Source organism: Somniosus microcephalus, unplaced genomic scaffold (assembly GCF_052327205.1).
Source record: "Somniosus microcephalus isolate GS21.2 unplaced genomic scaffold, FLI_Smic_1.0 unresolved_chr1, whole genome shotgun sequence".
NCBI classification, from domain to species: domain Eukaryota; kingdom Metazoa; phylum Chordata; class Chondrichthyes; order Squaliformes; family Somniosidae; genus Somniosus; species Somniosus microcephalus.
Window position 1 is genome coordinate 7,056,896 of NW_028225179.1, and position 15,446 is coordinate 7,072,341.

At 49.7% G+C, this 15,446-nt stretch overlaps 1 long non-coding RNA gene and 1 pseudogene across 1 annotated transcript; both read right to left on the bottom strand.

Annotated features, from left to right (window-relative positions):
* Positions 1 to 375: 375 nt before the first annotated feature.
* On the bottom strand, positions 376 to 6,135 carry LOC147093368 (uncharacterized; annotated as a pseudogene).
* A 3,735-nt stretch (positions 6,136 to 9,870) lies between these two features.
* Positions 9,871 to 11,535, bottom strand: LOC147093369 (uncharacterized). The gene is made up of 2 exons (XR_015074619.1): positions 11,444 to 11,535; positions 9,871 to 10,490 (listed from the first exon to the last, which is right to left on the bottom strand). It is a non-coding gene; the product is annotated as an uncharacterized LOC147093369 (long non-coding RNA).
* Positions 11,536 to 15,446: the final 3,911 nt, after the last annotated feature.

The following is a 15,446-nucleotide window of genomic DNA, read 5'->3' on the forward strand; positions in this document are numbered from 1 at the left end:
GATCCATCATTTACCAAGTTGTGGGATCTCAGTTCTCAGATGGATTCCACTCAGTTTGTAACAAGTCCTCAATCAGCTCGTCGTATTGTCGAGATATCAAGGACCCGACACACTGCGTTTGTGTGAAACAAAGCTCGGTTATTTGACATTGATACAGATTAAACTTCAGCCCAGTTATAGGGGTTACTAACATCAGCTGAAACAAACCCCAACTGTCAGAATGAACATGGTTCAGTCCTGGATGTGATTAACAGCAGCAATAACAGCAGAATCCAAACCTGCAGTCACTTGTGAACTCGCTGGTGTCTCAGCAGGTGGGATGACCGAGTGAATCCCTTCCCACACACGGAGCAGGTGAACGGCCTCTCCCCAGTGTCAACTCGCTGGTGTCTCAGCAGGTTGGATGATAGACTGAATCCCTCCCCACACATGGAGCAGGTGAACGGCCTCTCCCCAATGGATGTGTTGGTGTGGCAGCAGGTTGGACGATAGACTGAATCCCTTCCTACACATGTAGCAGGTGAACGGCCTCTCCCCAGTGTGGGTGTGTTGGTGTGTCAGCAGGTTGGATGATAGGCTGAATCCCTTCCCACACAAGGAGCAGGTGAACGGCCTCTCCCCAGTGTGGGTGTGTTGGTGTGTCAGCAGGTTGGACGATAGACTGAATCCCTTCCCACACACGGAGCAGGTGAACTGCTTCTCCCCAGTGTGAACTCGCTGGTGTGTCCGCAGACACTTTGCACTTTCAAGAAGTCAAACAGGCGTTTCGCTGCAGACAGGTCGCCATGGCAACACTGATAGGACATTCCACTGAATCGACTGGTTGGAAACTGTAATCAGATCAGGAGAAACAACAGAGTTTGCCGTTATTAACCACAATATAAGCTTAAACCAGAGTGAGTAATACATTAAATTATAATGTGTGATGAAAGGTTCTGACGGAAGGTCTGTGACCTGAACCGTTAATTCTGTTTCTCTCTCCACAGATGCTGTCTGACCTGCTGAGGATTTCCAGCATTTTCTCTCTTTATTTCAGATTTCCAGCAGCCACAGTATTTTGCTTTTGTAATTGGATGGATCTTTCAGAGAGCTGCACAGGCACGATGGGCCGAATGGCCCCCTTCTGTGCTGTATCATTCTAGGATTCTGTGAAGTGTCGGTTAATGCAATTTAAGAAGCATCAAAGGGTTTGTGTCAGAATTTAACTGAGTATCGAGCCAACATGTCCAGGTTATGTAAACTGGGGCTGTTCACACTGGAAAGAGAAGGTCGAGAGGTGATAGGATTGCTGTTTTTAGGATTCTAAAGGGACTGGATAATGTAGAGCATGACAAGTTATTTCACCCTGTCCAGAACAGTAGAACCAGAGGACACGGCCTGCGCTTGAAGGGGGTAAATTCAAATCCAATCTGTGGAAACAATATTTCAGTGAGTGAGTGGTCAATCTATGGGACAGGCTCCCCAGGGAGACAGTGGAAGCAGTTAGTGTTGATTCATTCAAATGTAAATTGGACCGATTTCATTCATAGAATAAGATTTTGGGGACACAGTGTGTGAGTAATTTGAGACATGACATGTGGTCAGTGTAGAATGCTTGGGAGGAAGAGGTGTCTTTGGTCCGATGGCTCCGAAAGCTCTCCACCACTGGGGTTTTCCTCACCTCATGTCTGGGTCTGTTGTAGACTCATTGATAGAGATTGATCGCTGTGATTAGTCAACAACTCCATTATTGTTGTACCATGGGACTCCCAGGATGGTAGAAGGTCAATTAGATCAGAACCGAAATAATCCAGAGTAAGAAAGGAGAAACGGCCCAAAAATGGAGCAGTCAGTAACAGGACATCAATGAATCGTCTCTTATCATGGAGACAGCACAGACTCAACACAAAGTGTGTTTGAAACAAAGCTGATTTATTTGACATTTATCCAAAATATTAATCTCCAGCCCAGCTATAGGATTATAAACATCAGCAGAAACAAACCCCAATTGTCAGAATCATCATGGTTCAGTCCTGGGTGTGATTAACAGCAGCAATAACAGCAGAATCCAACCTCTGCAGTCGGTCGTGAACTTGCTGGTGTCTCAGTAAGGAGGATGACTGAGTGAATCCCTTCCCACACACGGAGCAGGTGAACGGCCTCTCCCCGGTGTGAACTCGCTGGTGTGTCAGCAGGTTGGATGAATCAGTGAATCCCTTCCCGCACATGGAGCAGGTGAATGGCCACTCCCCAGTGTGAACAGGTTGGTGTGCCAGCAGGTTGTAGGAATCCGTGAATCCCTTGCCACACGTGGAGCAGGTGAACGGCCTCTCTCCAGTGTGAACTCGCTGGTGTGTCAGCAGGTAGGATGAATCAGTAAATCTTTTCCCACATACGGAGCAGGTGAATGGCCTCTCCCCAGCGTGAGTGCATTGGTGTTTCAGCAGACCACTTGTGCTTTTAAAGCTCTTCTCACAGTCAGAACATTCAAAAGGTCTCTCATCAGTGTGAACATGTCGGTGTTCGGTGAGGTGGGATGATTGAGTGAATCCCTTCCCACACACAGAGCAGGTGAACGGTCTCTCCCTGGTGTGAACTCGCTGGTGTGTCAGAAGGTCGGATAAATCAGTGAATCCCTTCCCGCACTCAGTGCACATGAATGGCCTCTCCCCAGTGTGAAATCACTGGTGTCTCAACAGGTGGGATGATCGGGTGAATCCCTTCCCACACACGGAGCAGATGAATGGCCTCTCCCCAGTGTGAGTGCGTTGGTTTTTCAGCAGGTGCTGTTTGCTTTTAAAGCTCTTCTCACAGTCAGAACATTGAAACGGTCTCTTATCAGAGTGAACAAGTTGGTGTGTCAGAAGGTGGGACGAACAAGTGAATCCCTTCCCACACATGGAGCAAGTGAATGGCCTCTCCCCAGTGTGGGTGCGTCGGTGTATCAATAAATCCTTTTTACTTTTAAAGCACTTCTCACAGTCAGAACAATTAAAAGGTTTGTTATCAGAGTGAACAAGTTGATGTGTCAGAAGGTGGGATGACTGAGTGAATCCCTTCCCACACATGGAGCAGATGAATGGCCTCTCCCCAGTGTGAACTCGTTGGTGTGTCAACAGATCCTTTGTGCTTTTAAAGCTCTTCTCACAGTCAGAACATTTAAAAGGTCTCTTATCAGTGTGAACTCGCTGGTGTGTCACGAGGGTTGATAAAGCAGTAAATCCCTTCCCACATTCAATGCAGGTGAACGGTCGCTCTCCAGTATGAACTCTCTAGTGTGTATAGAGGCTGGATGACTGAGTGAATCCCTTCCCACACACGGTACAGGTAAACGGCCTCTCCCCAGTGTGACTGCATCAATGAGTTTCCAGCTCAGATGGGTAATTGAATCCCATCCCACGGTCCCCACATTTCCACGGTTTCTCCATGGTGCGGGTGTCCTTGTGTGTCTCCAGGTTGGACAATCAGTTGAAGCCTCGTCCACACACAACACGTGTACGGTTTCTCCCCGCTGTGAATGGGGTGATATTTTTCAGGCTGTGTAACTGGTTAAAGCTCTTTCCACAGTCAGTGCACTGGAACACTCTCACTCAGGTGTGTGTGTCTCGGTGCCTTTCCAGTCACACTGATGTTTGAAATCTTTTCCCACAGGCAGAACAAACATTTCTCCTTCCACATTCAGAGGCCGATGATATTCAGGTCCTGATGAATGGAGTGACTCTGTCAGATCTTGACGTGATGTTTGGTTTGAGTTTGCGGTGTGTAAATGCTGCCCTTCTCACAGCCTGTAAAAGGAGTTTACAAAAGCCATCACTGTGAGTCCAGGATAGAAATTGACAAGATTCTCTCCTCCTGGTTCCTGGCCAAGGGGGCCGCGCATGTGCCCTGCTGCCCCTGAGCCTCCCAAGATGGTGGCCGTTAACCCGGGCCTGTCACCGGGAGAAAGCCCCGCAGCTGCCGCCCCGCTTGGGGCAAACGCCTGGCCCGGTAGCTCTTGTTCAGGGCATGAGGCCCACCCCGGGTGTTTATAAAGCCTCCCCACCGGTTCTATTGCCCCCCTGTGCTCCACCGCCTCCTCCCTGCTCCGGAATCTTCTCTCCGCCTTCCGTCTCCATCACCCGACTGGTGGCACTGACTGTGCACGCGTGGGACCCGCCCCGCAAAGAGCCCTCCCTGCGCCTGCGCACACCGACCCTGCAGCTTTGATAGGGCCTATTCTAGTGCGCGGAGTGTTCTGGGTAATACTAGCTGCCATTTTAGTCAAAGAATGTGGAGGAAAAGTGAGTGGAATAGCTGAGGTCAGAGATACCTTTGGAGGAGGGAATAGGAAGACGATGAGCGGTGTGGCACAGAGCTGGACAATCTGCTAAACGGAGTGGCTTGCTAAACAGAGTGGTAAGGGGAATTTGGTGAGAATGGGAATTGGATGCTGAGGGGGAAGAGGGTGCTCAGTAATTTAAACCAAGGAGCAACAGTAAATAATAAATAATCGCACCGGAGGACACAGAAAAAGTGATGTTATAATCAACACACAGCAGAGCAAATTATCATAAGTATATCGGTAAGAATATCGATAACCCTTTGTGTGTTTAGTCTCTTTAGTGTTTAGTGTTAAGCTTGCCTTAGTAAGGATTTATTAGTGCAAGTAAATGTAAGCCAAAGGAAAACGAGGTAAGTGATTAAATTCTAACTGCTTTTAAAGATGCTCATAACTGATAAATAGCAAAGTAATTAATCAGAGTTCAAGAAGTAAACTGCAGATAACAAAAAATAAATTCATTCATTCATTAATAAAGACCAGGCAGTGTGTGGGGATTGTAGTATGTGGGAGTTTGTGAACAACCAGACTGTTCCAGACGGCCACATCTGCAGCAAATGTCTCTGTCTCATGACATTCCAGCTCAGAGTCGGTGAGCTGGAGTCCGAGCTAGAGACACTCCGACATATAAGGGAGGAGCAGGAAATACTGGATAATTTACTCGAGTACAGTCACACACCAGAAGAAAGCACAGGTACAGGAAGGGGAGAGTGTGACTGTCAGTCAGCCGGTAAGGGGAATGTAGGAGAACCAGTGAAGGAAGTCCTGCAGACACTGCTCCTGTCCAACAGGTACAAAGTACTCAATACCTGTAAGGATAAGGAGAAAGACTGGGAAGGACAGCTAGAATGCTGCCCAAGGCATCATGGAACAGGAGGCTGTCAAGGGGTGGAGGCGCAGAGTGGAAAAATTGTCGTATAGGGGATTCTATAATTAGAAGGATAGATAGTAGTCTTTAGAGTCAGGATTGAGAGTCCCGGAGGGTGTATTGCTTTTCTGTTGTCAGGGTAAGGGATATCTTAAAATGGCTGGAAATGAATCTGGACACCAAATCCAGGGACTACTTACATTGTGACACCAAATCCAGGGACCCACGTTAAAATAATTCACGCATAGGCATCTCCCACCCTTTAAAATGAAGTTCGGGACCTGGAACGTCAGGACCCTCATGGACAACCCCAACAGTGACAGACCGGAACATTGCCCGGGAGCTCAGACGTTTCAACATTGACATCGCCGCCCTAAGTTAGACCCGGCGGGCAGGGGAAGGCCAGCTCAAGGAGCAAGTTGGTGGCTACACCTTCTGGAAAGGCAAACCTGAAGAAGAACGCCGCCTCCATGGGGTAGGCTTCGCCATAAAAAATGAACTAGTTGGGCATCTCAGAGACTCTCCTAGCGGTATAAACGTGCGCCTCATGACTCTTCAGCTCACCCTAGCCCGGAACCAGTGCGCTATGGTCATCAGTGCATATGCCCCAACATTCGAAGCCCCAGACGAGACCAAAGAGGAATTCTATTCCAGCCTCGAAAAATCCCTGACCTGAGTCCCAATGGGCGACAAGCTGATCCTCCTTGGCGACTTTAACATCAGAGTTGGAAAGGACACAGACCTCTGGGGAGATGTGATCAGCAGAGAGGGGGTAGGGAAAGCCAACTCCAACGGTACCCTCCTCCTGTCAAAATGTTTAGAACATGGCCTTGTCATAACCAACACCTTGTTGTCAGAGAGACAAGTACAAGGCTTCATGGCAGCACCCTCGCTCCAAGCACTGGCATCTGCTGGAGTATGTCATTTTCCGAGCGAGGAACTGCAAGGACATCCGCATTACCAGCACCATGACAGGAGCTGACGACTGCTGGGCAGACCACCGCCTAATCCGCTCTGTCATCTCCATCAATGTAGCCCCAAAACAGCGGCGGCAACAGAAACAATGCCACAGGAAAATTAACGCTGGAGCACTCAAAGACCCTGCTAAGAAAGCCCTATTCAGCCTGTGCCTCACAAACACCTGACGACTCCCAGTGATGCAGAGACACAGAGTGCCCACAGCGACTGGTCTGCACTCAAGGCCTCCATAATCAGCACCTGTGAAGAGACGCTCGGTCACTCAACCAGGAAACACCAAGACTGGTTCAAAGAGAATGACCAGGAGATCCAGGAGCTAATAAGCCACAAGCACAAGGCATTCCTGATCTGGAAACAGCAACACAACTCGAGAGCAAGAAAGCAGCTCTACAGACGCCTGAAGGCCGAGGTCCAACAGAAAATTCGCGACCTAAAGAACAGATGGTGGGTGGAGAACGTGCAGGAGATCCAGCAGCTAGCCGACAACCATGACGTGCGTGGATTCTTTAGCACAGTCAAGACCATCTACAGCCCAAGCACCCAAGGCCCTACCCCTCTGTGGGCCAAGAATGGAGAGGTACTCATCAAGGACAGAGAGGCAGTCAGTGCCCGCTGGAAGCAGCACTTCGAAGATCTCCTTAAACGCGACTCTGTCTTCGACGTGAGTGTCCTCAACTCCATCCTGCAGAATGCTACCCGCCACCATCTCAGCACAACCCCAGCCCGGCATGAGGTTGAAAAGGCCATCCAACAACTGAAGAACAACAAGACCTCAGGAGCAGATGGAATCCCTGCCGAGGCACTAAAGCATGGCGGAGAAGCACTACTGGTGCGAATTCATGAACTAATTTCTCTTATTGGGAAGGAGGAGAACATGCCAGGGGATCTCAGAGATGCCGTAATTGTGACCATCTTCAAGAAAGGTGACAAGTCCGATTGCGGTAACTACAGAGGAGTTTCCCTGCTGTCTGCCACAGGGAAAGTCATCGCAAGAATCCTCCTCAATCACCTGCTCCCAGTGGCCAAAGAGCTCCTCTCAGAGTCGCAATGCGGATTCCGCCCACTAAGGGGCACAATGGACATGATCTTCACCGCATGTCAATTACAAGAGAAATGCAGGGAACAGCATCAACCACTGTACATGGCCGTCTTTGATCTCACAAAGGCCTTCGACACTCTCAACAATGAGGGATTATGGAGTGCCCTCCTCAAATTCGGCTGCCCTCAAAAATGTCACCATCCGCCACCTGCTTCATGACAACATGCAAGCCGTGATCCTGACCAACGGTTCCGCCACAGACCCAATTCATGTACGAATCGGGGTCAAGCAAGTCTGTGTCATCGCACCAACGCTCTTCCCGATCTTCCTTGCTGCAATGCTCCAACTCACCCTCAGTAAGCTCCCCACTGGAGTGGAGCTAATTTACAGAACAAACGGGAAACTTCAACCTCCGTCGCCTCCAGTCCAGATCCAAGGTCGTCCCATCCTCTGTCGTCGAATTACAGTATGCAGATGACGCTTGTGTCTGGGCTCACTCAGAGGTCAAACTCCAAACCATCGTCAACACCTTCACCGAAGCGTATGAGAGCATGGACCTTACACTAAACATCCGTAAGGCAAAGGTCCTCTACCAACCTGCCCCCACCACACAGTACTGCCCCCTGATTATCAAAATCCACGACAAGGCCTTGGACAATGTGGACCACTTTCCATACCTCAGAGACTACTGTCAACAAGGGCAGACGTCGACGACGAAATCCAACTCCGTCTTCAGTGTGCCAGTGCAGTCTTCGGTCGCCTGAGGAAGAGAATGTTTGAAGACCAGGACCGCAAACCCGGCACTAAGCTCATGGTCTACAGAGCAGCAGTGATACCCGCCCTGCTGTATGCCTCAGCGACATGGACCATGTACAGCAGGCACCTCAAAGTACTGGAGAGGTACCACCAATGCTGCCTCCGCAAGATCCTGCAAATCCATTGGCAGGATAGGCGCACCAACGTCAGTGTTCTCGCTCAGGCCAACATCCCCAGCATCGAAGCTTTGACCACGCTCGATCAGCTCCGATGGACGGGTCACATTGTCCGCATGCCCGATATGAGACTCCCAAAACAAGTGCTCCACTCAGAGCTCCGGCACGGCAAGAGATCCCCAGGTGGGCAGAGGAAATGCTTCAAGGACACCCTCAAAGCCTCCTTGAAAAAGTGTAACATCCCCACCTGGGAATCCTGGCCCAAGACCACACAAAGTGGAAGAGAAGCATCTGGGAAGGCGCCGAACACCTCGAGTCTCTTCACCAGGAGCAAGCGGAAGCCAAGCGCAGGCAGCGGAAGGAGCGCACGTCAACCCAAGCACCCCACCCACCCGTCCCTTCAACCACCGTCTGCCCCACCTGTGACAGAGACTGTCGGTCCCGCACTGGACTCATCAGTCACCTGAGAACTCATTTTTAATGTGGAAGCAAGTCATCCTCGGTTCCGAGGGACTGCCTAAGAAGAAGGAGGAGGAGCAGAGTGGAAACATTGTCGTAGAGGGGATTCTATAATTAGAAGGATAGATAGTTGTTTTTACAGTCAGGATCGAGAGTCCCGAAGGGTGTATTGCCTTTCTGTTGTCAGGGTAAGGGACATCTTAAAATGGCTGGAAATGAATCTGGACACCAAATCCAGGGACCACTTACATTGTGACACCAAATCCAGGGGCCACTTACACTGAGACTATAAACGGAAATCAGAGAGTCTCAGTATGGAGAATGGTCATGGTGGTGAAAAGTGCTCTAGTGAGGGTGAAAGGCGGGTAATAGATGAAGATATGACGGTGGAATCAGATGGTGACAGGTTATTTTCAGAAGCCCTTTTCAGGCAGGCTGATGATTGGGATGTAACCAGCCCAACACCTGGATCCGCCTGTTCTTGTCCCCAAATCCCAAAGCCTAATGTCCCTGATGTATTTTTCTGTGAGAAATGTAGAGATGTGAAAGAAGGGAAAAAATCAGGCTCCAGCCGGAAAGAATGTTCCTTGAATGAACAATTCATGAGGCTGTTTTGTGACTCGTCTGTGTGAGGTTAAAAAACATGAAATGAAAAAAGGTGCGTCCAGTGACACCTGTGTTGTTAATAGTGGTTTCGAACCCTAATCACTAACGCCTAAGTCTAACTTCCAATTGGCTACCCCCAACCACTCACCCCAATCCTAACCAATAACCACTAACACCAACCACTAACCCCAATCCTAACCAATAACCACTGGCCCCAAACACTAACCCCAATCCTAACCAATAACCACTAACCCCAACCACTAACCCCAATCCTAACCAATAACCACTGGCCCCAACCACTAACCCCAATCCTAACCAATAACAACTAACTCCAACCACTAACCCCAATCCTAACCAATAACCACTAACCCCAATCCTAACCAATAACCACTGGCCCCAACCACTAACCCCAATCCTAACCAATAACCACTAACACCAATCCTAACCAATAACCACTAACCCCAATCCTAATCAATAACCAAGAGCCACAACCACTAACCCCTAAGCCTACACCCTAACCCCAGCCCCTAACAAAGGATCATTGGAGGAGCTAAAGACCTGATAATGGAAGTATTTGACATAATTATCTCGATGAAAGAAATAGTGCAAGGTATGTTAGTAACAAGAGATTAAATCAACTAGACCATCAAGCTCAGAAATTACTACTACAGAGATCAGAACCTTTCAAAGGTTATCACGTGCAGTCCGTGTGGAGGAGTTTTACTAAATCGAATCCACAAAGGGTTAAATGATACAGATAATAGATTTCAAAACTTATGCAAGATAGTTCTATAAAGGAATTGCAGCTGAGTGTGCTCTTTTGTGTTAACAAATAAACTGTAGCTTAACTTAAAACATTAAAGGAAACTTAATAATTAAATTAACATTTCATTACCTGTGGTGATAAGCACTCCAGTCCCTGCGGTGTGTAGATGAGTTTACTCTTTTGTAGGGACCATAAACAAATAAACTGTAACTTAAAAAACCATTAAGTGAAACTGAACAAATTAAATTAAAATTTCGTTGGCTGGGGTGATGATGCACTCCAGTCCCCGCAGCGCCCACCAGTCGTGGAAGGCCTCGAGCCTGCCGGCGGACACCACGTGCTCCATCTCCAGGGCCACCGGAAGAGAGGCAGGCAGTCGGGCCGAATGACCCCCTCGACCGCCCGCTGCCTGGACCAGTTGATGGCAGTTGAGTGTAAGTGAGACACTACAGTTCATTCTATGACACCCACAAGTTGTGTACTCAAACTGCGCAAGCTTGGGGTTTGATGTGGTAGAAGGCGAACGAGATGAGAACGGAAATAATCTAGAGTAAGAAAAGGCCCAAAAGTTAAACAGTCTGGAACAGAACATCAATTCGTCTTCTCTTATCATGGAGAAATCAAATATTTGACACACTGTGTGTTTGAAACAAAGCTTATTTATTCACTGAAATAACAACAGAAAATGCTGGAAATACTCAGCAGGCCAGGCAGCATCCATGGAGAGAGAAACAGGGTTAACGTTTCAGACAAAGAGCCTTGTGTCCAATGCGGGGAATAAAGGCCCACAGCCTCCCCTGGCCCCGGGCCCTGAACAAGGGAAGAAGTTCTGCTCTTCTCTTCGACGGGATCTTCGTTTGGCTCTTCAACCTTGTTCTCGTCTAGCTTCTAATCTCTTTTACTTCTTTTGTTTCTTTTATTCTTTTGTCCGATCGCAGCCCTGCCTTCGATCTAGTTCCTTTTCTTTCCAGTTTTGAAGAAGGGTCCAACCTGAAACGTCAACTCAAATTTCTCTCCACGGATGTTGCCTGACCTGCTGAGTTTTTCCAGCATTTTCTGTTGTTATTTCGGATTTCCAACATCTGCAGTATTTTGCTAAGGGACTGGAGAAACTCGCTGCCCTGCGGATCAGACAATCAGCCGGCGCTAGTCCCGCCCCTCGGGCTCCCCGATTGGTTGGAGGACCCGCCGCCGGCTCGCTCCTCCAGCCCCGCCCACTGGGTGCCACTAGTCCCGCCCCTCGGGCTCCCCAATTGGTTGGAGGACCCGCCGCCGGCTCGCTCCTCCAGTCCCGCCCCGCTCGCTCCCTATTGGTGGGAAGCTGCCGTCAATCAGGCCGCGGGCCCGGGTGACGTGTCCCGAGGAGATCACGTTACCGTCCAACTGCCGCCGCTCGGTCCGGGGCCTCGCGGACTCTGAGGTTTTCCTGTTTCTCTCTTTATTGTCTCCCGATCCACCCCGCGCCATTCTCCACCCAATCGTAGCGGAGAAAACTCACTTCGCGTCACCGATCGCGACTCTGGAACCGACACCGAGGCCTTTCCCCGGAATGGCCCCGCGCCGACTCCGTCCGGCAGGATCCGAGTGCGCAGGCGCAGCTCCGAGTGGGGGAGGGGGGTTGGTCGCCTCTGGGCATGCGCGGTTGTTGCCCTTGGTGACCGGGAGGGGTCGCTGTGCCGAACTCGGCCCAAACCGCCGTCCCGTGTGCGCATGCGCAGACTGTCCGCTGTCAATCAACCAACCGCCAGAAGAGGGCGCTGGTGAGACCAGTGAAGAAAGAAAGACTTGCATTTCTATAGCGCCTTTCACCACCACCGGACGTCCCAGAGTACTTTACAGCCAATGAAGTACTTTTGAAGTGTAGTCACTGTTGTAATGTAGGAAATGCGGCAGTCAGTTAGCGCACAGCAAGCTCCCACAAACAGCAATGTGATAATGACCAGATAATCTATCATTTTTTTATGTTGATTGAGGGATAAACATTGGCTCGGACACTGGGGATAATTCCCCTGCTCTTTCCCACATTACAACAGTGACTACTTCATTGTAGTACTTCATTGGCTGTAAAGCACTTTAGGATATCTGGTGGCACTATATAAATGCAAGTCTTTCTTTCCTGAAATAATGCCATGGGATCTTTTACATCCACCTGAGAGAGCAAACAGGGCCTCAATTTAACATCTCATCCGAAAGACGGCACCTCCGACAGTGCCGCACTCCCTCAGCACTGCACTGGAGTGTCAGCCTGGATTTTTGTGCTCAAGTCTTTGGAGTGGGACTATGAACCCACAACTTTCTGACTCAGAGGCGAGAGTGCTGCCCACTGAGCCACTGGCTGACACTAAAGAACAAGCAGTTCTGACAAATGGTCATCGACCTGATACGTTAACTCTGTTTCTCTCTCCACAGATGCTGCCTGACCTGCTGAGCATTTCCAGCATTTTCTGTTTTTATTAAAGAAACGAGGGAGTGATTGCTGACAGGAAGAATGTTGGGCCGTCCTGCGCATGCGCACCTCCCTGGCGGCTGAGGCGAAACACCGACTCGCCCCCACCTGAGCCACGCACGCATACCAGATGTTGCGGCTCCGCATGCACGCCCGATGTTCCAACCGCGGGGTTTTGTGTGCTGAGCATGCGTGTTGCGGACCGATCGGGACGGGCGATTGCAGAGCAGGAGGGAGAGCGCGGGGGCCATGAGCACATGCGCGGGACTCGGAGTCAACAGAGTGCTTGCCATGGAGGGAGTGCAGCAAAGATTCACCAGGCTGATACCTGGAATGGCAGGAATGACGTATGAGGAGAGATTGTGTCGATTGGGCTTATACTCACTGGAGTTTAGAAGATTGAGAGGGGATCTCATTGAAACCTATAACATTCTGTCAGGTCTAGACAGACTAGATGCAGGAAGGATGTTTCTGATGGCCGGGGAGTCCAGAACCAGGGGTCATAGTCTAAGGATAAGGGGTAAGCCATTTAGGACTGAAATGAGGAGGAATTTCTTCACCCAAGAGAGTGGTGAACCTGTGGAATTCTCTGCCACAGAGGGCGGTGGAGGCTAGTTCATTAAATATATTCAAGAAAGAGTTGGATATATTTCTTGAGGCTAAAGGGATCAAGAGATATGGGGAAAAGGCAGGGACAGGGTACTGAATTTGGATGATCAGCCATGATCACATTGAATGGCGGAGCAGGCTCGAAGGGCCGAATGGCCTACTCCTGCTCCTATCTTCTATGTTTCTTTGTTTCTATGCTTTCTGGAGCGTGGGGGCTTCTGGGTATTACAGCCGCCATTACTGCTGATCCTTTCAACCAACCTGTGGAGCAGCTGGGGCCTGAAAATCAGCTTCACTGCCCCTAGGTTCGGAAAGGGGAAAATTAAACAACAGCTTGCCTCTGATCCTTTTCTGATCTCAATTTACAGGGTTATAGAAGTGGAGCAGTTACAGGCGGGAAGCTCAGACCAAACATCACGTCAAGATCTGACAGAGTCGCTGGATTCATCAGGACCTGAATATCATCGGCCTTTGCACATGGAAGGAGAGAGCAGGGATCGCAACGCAGACAAACCACACACGTGTTCAGTGTGTGGACGCGGATTCAGCCGATCGCCTGACCTGGTGAGACACGTGCACCGTCACACCGGGGAGAAACCGGGTAAAGGTGGGGACGGTGGGAAGGGCTTCAGTTCCCCGTCTGCATTGAAAGTTCAACGGTGCAGTCACACCAGGGACAGTCTGTTCACCTGCTCTGTGTGTGGAAAGGGATTTGTTTGTTCATCCCACCTGCAAACACACCAGGGAGTTCACACTGGGGAGAGACCATTTCAGTGTCCTGACTGTGGGAAGAGCTTTAAAAGCCCCGGGGAACTAAAGCAACACCAACTTGTCCACACTGACGAGAGACCATTTCAATGTTCTGACTGTGGGAAGAGCTTGAAAAGCCCCGGGGAACTAAAGCAACACCAACTTGTCCACACTGACGAGAGACCATTTCAATGTTCTGACTGTGGGAAGAGCTTCAAAAGCGCTCAGTATCTGAAGGGACACCGGCTTGTTCACACTGATGAGAGACCATTTCAATGTTCTGACTGTGGGAAGAGCTTTAAAAGCCCCAGGGAACTAAAGCAACACCAACTTGTCCACACTGATGAGAGACCCTTTAAATGTTCTGACTGTGGGAAGAGCTTTAAAAGCCCCCGGGAGCTGAAGGGACACTGGCTCCTACACACTGGGGAGAGGCCATTCACCTGCTCTGTGTGTGGGAAGGGATTCACTCAGTCATCCAACCTGCTGACACACCAGGGAGTTCACACTGGGGAGAGACCATTTCAGTGTCCTGACTGTGGGAAGAGCTTTAAAAGCCCCGGGGAACTAAAGCAACACCAACTTGTCCACACTGATGAGAGACCATTTCAATGTTCTGACTGTGAGAAGAGCTTTAAAAGCGCTCAGTATCTGAAGGGACACCAGCTTGTTCACACTGATGAGAGACCCTTTAAATGTTCTGACTGTGGGAAGAGCTTTAAAAGCCCCCAGGAGCTGAAGGGACACTGGCTCCTACACACTGGGTAGAGGCCGTTCACCTGCTCTGTGTGTGGGAAGGGATTCACTCAGTCATCCAACCTGCTGACACATCAGCGAGTTCACACTGACGAGAGGCCCTTTAAATGTTCTGACTGTGGGAAGAGCTTTAAAAGCTCTGGGGAGCCGAAGGGACACCAGCGAGTTCACACTGGGGAGAGACTCTTTCAATGTTCTGAGTGTGGGAAGAGTTTTAAAAGCTCCGGGGAGCTCAAGAGACACCGACACCTACACACTGGGGAGAGGCCGTTCACCTGCTCCGTGTGTGGGAAGGCATTCACTCAGTTACACAACCTGCTGGCACATCAGCGAGTTCACACTGGGGAGAGACCGTTCACCTGCTCCGTGTGTGGAAAGGGATTCACTCAGTCATCCAGCCTGCTGATACATCAGCGAGTTCACACTGGGGAGAGACAGTTCACCTGCTCCGTGTGTGGAAAGGGATTCACTCAGTCATCCAACCTGCTGACACACCAGCGACTTCACACTGATCATAGAATCTAACAGCACAGAAGGAGGTTATTCGGCCCATCGTGCCTGTACCCATCGTGTCTTTGAAAGAGCTGTCCAATTTAGTCCCAAACCCCAGCTTTATCCCCAGAACTCTGCAAACTAGTCCTCTTCAAGGACTCATCCAATTACTGTTGGAAAGTTCCTGTGGAACCTTATTCCAGCATCCTTTCAGATGGTGTGTTCCAGATCTTCTTAACCCTCTGTATGAAAACAATTCTCCTCATTTCACCTCTAGTTCTTTTAGTAACTATTTTAAATCTGTGACCTTTGGTTACCGACCCACTTGCCAGAGTGAACAGTTTCTCTCTACTTGCTCGATCAAAACCCCTCATCATTTTGAACACCTCTATTAGGTCTCCTCTTAACCGTCTCTGCTCTAAGGGGAACAATCCCAGCTTCTCCAGTC